Source organism: Falco peregrinus, chromosome 5 (genome assembly GCF_023634155.1).
Source record: "Falco peregrinus isolate bFalPer1 chromosome 5, bFalPer1.pri, whole genome shotgun sequence".
NCBI lineage: Eukaryota > Metazoa > Chordata > Aves > Falconiformes > Falconidae > Falco > Falco peregrinus.
Genome location: NC_073725.1, coordinates 18,536,303 through 18,544,643, shown reverse-complemented (window position 1 = coordinate 18,544,643; position 8,341 = coordinate 18,536,303).

Below are 8,341 nucleotides of genomic sequence, written 5' to 3'. Positions count from 1 at the left end.
CCAGACCTGCTCTGTATCGCCGAGGAAGGACTGGTAGATGCAGCAGTCCTTACAGTGGTTCAGTGTTAAGCAGGCCCAGATAAGGGTGTCTTAAAACTGTCCAACAATCCAGAATAAAGGTGGCAGGTGGACACGGAGAACATGCAGGCATTGCTGCTTATCTTTTATTGTGCTAAGCACACCATGACTGCGTACTTTTGCCACCTTCAGGTGACCAGACAGCAATGGGACTGGGCTGGGTCAGCTCTTAATGCATTAGGAGATGTGTGGAGAGCTGCCAGCGGGTTTAGCAGTGGATCACTTGTGGAAGTTTTTCTTGCCTGGGATCGTTACCTGTCAGGGTTTAAGTTAGTTACGGCACTGGCAATGAAGTGTCCCACTAACAACGTGTGTAGGACAGACAGAGTGCTTGTATTCAGAAGTACATGGAAAGACGGGCTAGAAATATGTGTCAGCACCTCTCACAAATGCATGATGGATTCATAGCCCATCCAAGCAGAGAGTATCATCTGGGCATGAATACCTCACTGTTAGTTAGCGATTTAGGTGAACAGGGCCACTGATGTCTGGTTTGACAGGTGTTTTCATTCCAAAATTATCTTGCATTTGGTAGCAATGGTTACACAACCAGAAGGAGTCCAAAGACCAAATAGGATGCATCAAAATAACAATGCTTTCCTCTCCATACTCTGTTTTAGGGCTGAAGTATGTAGGGATTGCTCCCGCATAAATACAGACCTGTCTTCAGATTTAAAACTGACCTAGTATTTTTAAGAACAACTAAGAATCATCCGTGAACAGCACAAACTTCCTTTAAATAAAATTTTCAGAATAAACACTGAATTTACAGAGTCCTGTGTGGTACCTGATTGAGCTTTTCCATGTGTCTGTAGTATAATTCTTACTTGCTAAAAGCAAAGAGCAATGATGACTTTCTGTGTATATAACCAGCTATAATGGCAATATTTAAGGTCATTTGTTGATGTTCTCAGGCAGTAAGAAAATGACGTGAGGAGTTCAATCACTGCTATAAAAAAGATTATCAAATTGAATGATACCTTAGCAGACCTAATCTTGGATGCTGCTCATGGAAAAATCCAACAATTAAAAATTTTCAGGCACTATATGCTAAAGTACTTAACTTCAGTGCAGATCCACGCATTAGCAATACAGCCTCCCCACCTTAAATTTTGGGCTGGACTTTGCATGCCATACACAAGCCTTAGAGCAAGAGCTGTTTTAAATAAATAATGTTTTGTTGTTTGTGTATACAATATTCCTTTGCTGAGATCTGCTTTAGTACTTACTGGGCAGATCATAAAGCAAGAAACAAAAATAGCCTCTTAACAATAAACAGCACAAGGTAAAAAACTCACCTTATTTGTCCCCAAACTTGCAAGATTGTGTAACCACATACCTTTATGTCTAGAGGTTAGTCAAGGGCAGCAGGTGTGGGTGTGGGGAATATGCAGTGCTTCATGAGTCAAAATACCAGAATTAAAAGTAACCCGGGAAGTTTATCCTGACTTAAAAAACTAAGTTATAATGTACTTGAAGTGTTACCTATATACTGTTGGCTACAAAGATCAGCAAAACACAGGACTGTAAAGAGAAAAAAAATTACTGATTTCCTGGTTTCCTTTTTTTTTTAATTGTACTGTTAAATTTCAGTTTGAATAATAACATCTTTCCTACACATTCAGTCTAGTACTTTCCATGCCAGGAACTCAAAGCCTCTGTAAGTTAAGCATGTCAGTAATTGGAAGGGATAAAAAAAGAGGCAAATTTTCCTCTTGCACAGTGCTTTTGCATGGAAGTGCACAAGATTTGGTTCTGCTTTGCTGCTTTTACGCCGTCAGGAACAGTGGTGGCAGTGGGATGGGATGGTTTGTAGCAGCAGCTTTTGTGGCCACACTCAAGTTTGAAAGAGTTTGGGTACCTGTAACACAGGTCTTTATAAGCCGGTACTTGGAAACTTGGATGCCTACCCTTCATCATTTCACCCTCCTCTACGAATAAACACCCCATCCCCTCGAGGCAGTAGCTTTTTGGGTATTGCCAATAAGCCAGTTATTGTGCTTACACAGACTAAAAGTACTTGAAAAAGGAAAGGAATGTAAGAGAGTGAATGGGCACTTTTGCTGCAACTCTCCTGTCTTTTAATACGGCTCACTGCTGTGGTTGGTAGAGTCACAGCTTTGTTAGCAGCTGGGCAAACTAACAGCAGAGAGGACCAAAATCAGAGAACTGAAGCACCTAAGGCTGACAGCTCCTGCTCGCTATCTATCCGTGCTCGAAACACACAGGGTAAACCCAGGGCAGTAGTAGCCTGCTTGGCAGCTGCTTGCCTGGGCTCCCCTGGGGTGGTTATTTTTATTTTCAATGGCAGCAAGTTGTCTGTCTTGACATAAGAACAAATCTAGGACTTGTGGTTTGTTGTGTTTGTGTTATGTAAAAATATCAAAAGTAATTCCAAATAGGGTAGTAACAAAGTCCACTGTGTTGAAGATGAAAAACAGGAGTGCAGGTTTTAGTATTACATATGTAGGGAGGTGTGTGTATGTGAATAAAATAGGCTACTCATTAGTCTGGGAAATCACTTTTGCTTACAAGTTGTCTCCTGGACTTCACAAAAAAAGACTGATCAAACCTGCACTGTTCCTGCCTGCATTTTGACAACCAACATCTGTCAAAAGCAACAGTGTACTTTGAGAGAGGACTGCCAGGTAATTTGAAGCCCTGTGAACTTAGTGGGATGCAGGTGGAGGCGGGAGCCACTCTGTGGCAGGGACTGAAAACTCTACAAGTGAAGGGGAATCGTGGTGTTGCTCTTTCCATTTAATAGAAATACAAGTCACAGAACTGAGAAGACACCTACCTTCTACAGGGAAGGCTCAGGTCAGCCCTGAGGGAAGATGGTGAAAGCAGTTTCTGGGATGTGCGGAGGGAAATGGGGCTTCCAACTACGATGCATTGTACGCATTTTAACACCTTTGTCTAAATCTAGAGCTGGAGACTTACTTTATTTTACAGCTTGCTAGTAGATCCAAGCAAACTACATAGCAGGATACATACTCTTCCTGCAGTCACTGAAATCAAATTAATTATTAAAAAAACGCAACAGTGATCACTGGGACTCATGCCGCCCTTTGCCTCTGCTCAGGGGGTTCTTACATACAGTTACATACAGACACGGAACTAGAATAACTATGGAACTAACCTCTCGTCCTTGCTGGAGCAAAGATCAGTTCATGTACACAGGCTGGTTTGTGTCATGATGGCCCTCCCTGTGGTACCCAGGTGCCTCTTGGCAGAGAACAATCTCTTAGCATCACTAGGCCAGCAGTCCCAATTCCTGTCTGCTGTTCTGGACAGCATCACACAGGTGTTTCTTTCTCTCTCTGTATTTACAGTTCCTCTTCTACTATTATTCTGGCCTTTGCTTTTTGTTTGTGGTATTTGATGTTGAATAGGAATGGTAAGTTAAGGGAAAATAGTCTCATGCTATGAAAAAAACAAACCATGTTGTTTGTTGGAAGGTTTTTTTAATTGCTGCCGATTACTATCACTCTTATAAGAAATAATTCTTTTTTTGTTTTCCAGAACCTTGCTCTTCGATATTCTGATTTTCATAGCCTGCGTGTTGTCACAATATTGCAATACCTTTTAAAAGTACCTTTTTATAGAATGAACTGCAGGGAACAAACAATGGGTGCTTGTGGGCGGGTGTTTTTTTTTAAACAAAAACAACAACCAAACAAAAAACAAAAAATCAACCACCAGCAAACTGCTACTGTTTGTCGGTAGTCCTTCCTATTTCAAGCAGAATGGGTGCCCTCTGCAGGTAACTGTTCTCAGATGAGGGGTTTGGGTCTGTGCCCCCTTTCATTTCTGAGCCTCAAGGTTTTAGCAGGATCCACCGGTGCTATTTTGCATGTTTTAAAGCAGATGATACAATTCTGGCTGCAAACCCAGGCAAGCAAATGGCACTGAGACATGAGAGCACCAAGCAGCTGGTTTGCATCCGAATGTGATTTTTCTGTAAAGCACATGTGTGAGGGGTGGTGTGGGTGGGTGTTGGGAGTAAATATTTTTCCTGTAGTTGGACAGTATTTGCATTCTAATTTTTTAAAATGTCTTTTAATGGAAAGAAGGTAACTATGAAGTTGTGTTCTGTAGTAGCTGCTACTTGAACATGCACGGGCTGAACAGGCAGAAGGAATACAGTCTAAACACTACTGAGAAGGCATCCATCCTGCTTGCCTTAGAGAGGTCATTGTATATTCCACCTTTTTTCTTTTTCTTTTCAGTCAGCCACGCCTATGTAGGTTGTAGTGTTCAAGTACTCTGTGTGGACTGTGTAAAGAGGGAGCTGTATGCCCCTCTGAGGCAGAAGTGCTATGAAATTGGTTTTTTCTTCTGGCTCTGTAAGACACAGCTCTGCTCAGTGACGCTGACCATGTGAAGGGAGGGGAGGATGTCAGTGGAGATGCTGGTGAGGTCTGAGCTGTGCTTGGTGTCACATCTGCTAGCAATAAAGCCCTGCAGCTGGGCAGCACGTAAGCAGATGGGGACCAGCCAAGACTTCAGATACCTGCCTCTTCTGGAGAGGGTGAAACCCGCAAACTTGCTGGCAGCAGCTAAATGTAAAGGTGTGAGAGAAACCCAACTGCAACTTTAATCTGAATGTATGTATTTGTTTTCTCTCTCCTCTCTCCCATCACTGCAGTGATCATCTCTTAGCTGAACACAATGCTTCATCTCATCCCAAAATGCTTTTCTGGCACAGCCAGCCTGAACATTATCACCATCACCAGTATCCCACCAGTAACAGCAGCTACCTGCGGTAAGAAAAGAATGGGGGTGATTTTTAATCAGAGTAAGAATTACAATGCTTTAATGCACAAGAATGCAGACTGCACAACCTTTGCTAATTCACAAGTTCAAGCCTTCTAATAGAGCTGGTGATCATAGACCCTTTGAGAACAGTTTCAGCAGTGCAGTCAGCATAGTGGGGATCTCCTTTACTATAGCTCCGTGATTTTCACAAACCATGCCGCTGTACCTGTGTGCTAGTAACAGAATGTTTTACTGCTTAATATGATATTCACAGATGGGGGAGCAGGGGTGTGTGTTTCATTTTCAAATGACATTCGCAGTTTGTAGATAAAACTTTCTTTAAATGAAGTAAATCAGACTTAGAAATACCTTGATGTATCACATCTACTTCGATGACCTGCTGAAGCTCAGCTGATCTGCAGGATCAGGACTATGGGCTGCTTGTCCTATCAGTCCAGGCACGCTGGCTAAACGCTTTGCATTGAAATTCTGATGCAATATATAGCTTATTGCATCAGCATGTTCCAGTGAGCTGTGAACCTACTTTACCTCTTCATGACTAAAACATTATTTGTGTACAGATTTAAATTTTTCTTCTAATTAGAAATTATTATGCTTTGACAAGAGCTAGGCTCCTAGATACCAGATTATCTTGATGTTATTTAAGTTTCAATTTATGATGTGGTTCACTCCCTGTTAAACTTTAGCTTATTACCTTTTGGCTACATACAATGTATGTAAACATGGTAGTGTTTAATCATCTACCTTGACAAGGGGGGGTTTGTACGTTGGTAGTCTCACAGTTCTTGTAGAATCGTTGAGTACCATGGTTTTATTAGAAATGTGTTACGTTTTATATTTAAAAAAAACCACAAAGGAATTGAGCTATATTTGGATTTATATATTGGATATATTTGGATTCCAAAGTATGAAACTAATGACTAATACAGCGGAATTTTATGAAATCAATCCATTTCAATACAGAGGTCAGGGTGATTTGAAATTTAGGTTGGCTAACACAAATAAGTAGCAAACACAGCGCTGTTTCTATTTACTCAAGCAGTAAACCAGAAATGAAGAATGAGCAGTGGAATTCCTGGATGCAATCCTGTTTACAGGTGACATGCACAGTTGCTAGTGCAAAAGGAAACAAACAGCAAGGGACAGTGAGGATGCTTACTTGCACTCCAGTCCCCCCTTCTTCAGCCACTGTTCAGCCTGGAGGAGGTACATCCCCTCCTAGCTTTTCTCAGGGGCATGCTCTCTCAGGGCCTGTTCTCACCGTGTCCTTGTCTGTCTTCATTGCTTCCCTGTATTCGCTTCTGTTTCCTCACGCTTATCTAAAAATCTGCCATCTGAGTCCCTCTGAAGTTACTCTTCCCACACGCTTTTGAGCACCTGCCTTTAGGTTTGGATGGCTGCATGCGTCTGTGTTTTGGTATTGAAATACAACGTAGGGGGAACACCTCCATAAATTAAGAGTTGTGTGCAAGTGCTAACAAGATTGGGCTTTGAGGCAGATTACTGTAAGCAGGAAAAATGCCACCCGGTTCAGGCACTAGGCTTCAGTCTGGCCATAACCATCAGGCTGCTTGGCTCTGTCTGTAGCGAAGCACCACACTTCAGTCCTGCATCTGGACATATGTAAGGCTTCTATAGAAACAGCAATCGACTTCAGGGGAGGATACCAGCCAGCGTTAGTGATGAGCAGATGGAGGAAGGAGTGTCCCGTGATCCCTTCTCCCACATCTCAGTAAACCTGTACTTGGATTGCATTTATGCATGTGTATGTGCAAAATCAGGCTCCCACTGCATGCACTTGGGCTTTGTTACATCAGGCCTCTGATCCCAATTAGTGGGTCTGCTGACTGGGACATGCAGAAATGGAATGGCAGGGCCACAGGGAATGTCATCTCCGACAAGTTAGGCTTGTGGATTTGGCCCGCTCAGAGGGTTAGAGAAGCAATCTGAGATCTCAGGATGTTTAACTCCTGTTGTAGACAATTCCACCAGGCAGGCAGAAAGTTTGGAATGTTTTTCATGTAAGCAAAGCTTGGGAGGGAGCCAGGAGGATGGTAGTATTCTGTAAAGAGTTCGGTGTCCTCTCTGCCCCATAGCCTCTGCTCTCAGCCTTACTCTAAATATTAAATAATTAATAAATACTCTAAATAATTAACGATTTAGGCACGAATTCTGTGATCTCATCCTCTGAACAGGTTCATGTGCCTGACTTGTGGGACCCTGCATAGGGCTTATATTGTCTAAGTTGCAGAATAGGAATTTTATTAGGAAAAGGGCACCATTTGTACATGTGTACACGTACCGTTGTGTGTACGGTATGTGGATTTCCAGTGGTTCCTGTTTGGTTAAACCCACTCTAGTTTTCTGTGGAATACAGACAGCATCAAAAGTGTGACAGTTTTCCCAGTCAAGACCATTTGTTTCTCATAAAGAATAAGAACAACTTCATTTTAGAAATAGAAATCTCTATTACTTAATTAGCTTGCACTTGAATCTACTCTCCCTGAGTATAAGGCCAATATGTTAGTTCAGCAACAAATTATCCCAAAAGTTAAATTATGAGAAGACTAACAGATTAGGATTAAAAATAAATTTTAAAAATATATGGAAGCAGCTGCCATTCATATTACAATCTGCAGAATGTCAACTGTAGGCATTAAAAAAATCACAAGGCTAGTGCAAAAACTGAAAAATAGAAAAAAAAATTTCAAGGCTTCCATTTGTAATCATTCTCTGTTTAAAGATATTTTAAACTCCTTTGGAAGAAGTTGAGAACACCATGTCATAATTACAAAAACTAGAGATTTGAGTACTTGAGTGATACGCTCTGAGGCTACAACTCCATCCACTGGAGCTGGCTAGATCTGGCTGGAAAGCAGTGTTTGTGTGCACAGCTGATTCCCAGGAGATGATCCGAGAACAGGACTGATCAGGGAACCTGCCCCAAAGAAACACACACATCAGAGGCCTGTAATTTAAAAACAACAAACACACGCACACGTTCCACAAACCTCTACAGAAAACATCTTGTAAATCAGGCAGGGATACAAATAATGCTAAAGAAAAATGTATGCATGGTAATACTCGTATTTTAACAGAAAAAGGACACTTTACGTCCTAAAATAGCTGAAAATAACATCTTCAGAAATACTGTCAGTTTGTTTATCACGGACAAGCTTTGCCCCACTTCTAAAGACTGAACTACAGGAGGACGGGTCTTACTGTATCCACTCCAGATACCCTCGGCAGAGGTTGGAATTTAGATCAGAAGAAAACAATTCCCAGCATAAAATTTGCCAGTTTATGATTCTGTAACTGCTGTGTAGCTATGTTAATGTAAGTACAGCAAGCAGAAAAACCAGTTATGCTAGGCATAAATCAAACTGCATCTGGCTCCTCTGGTCCTGGATCCTGTCTTCTCTCTCTGAATGTTGGAAGTAGGAAGTGCACTACTTCAGTTTTTCACAAGCCACCACTCTCT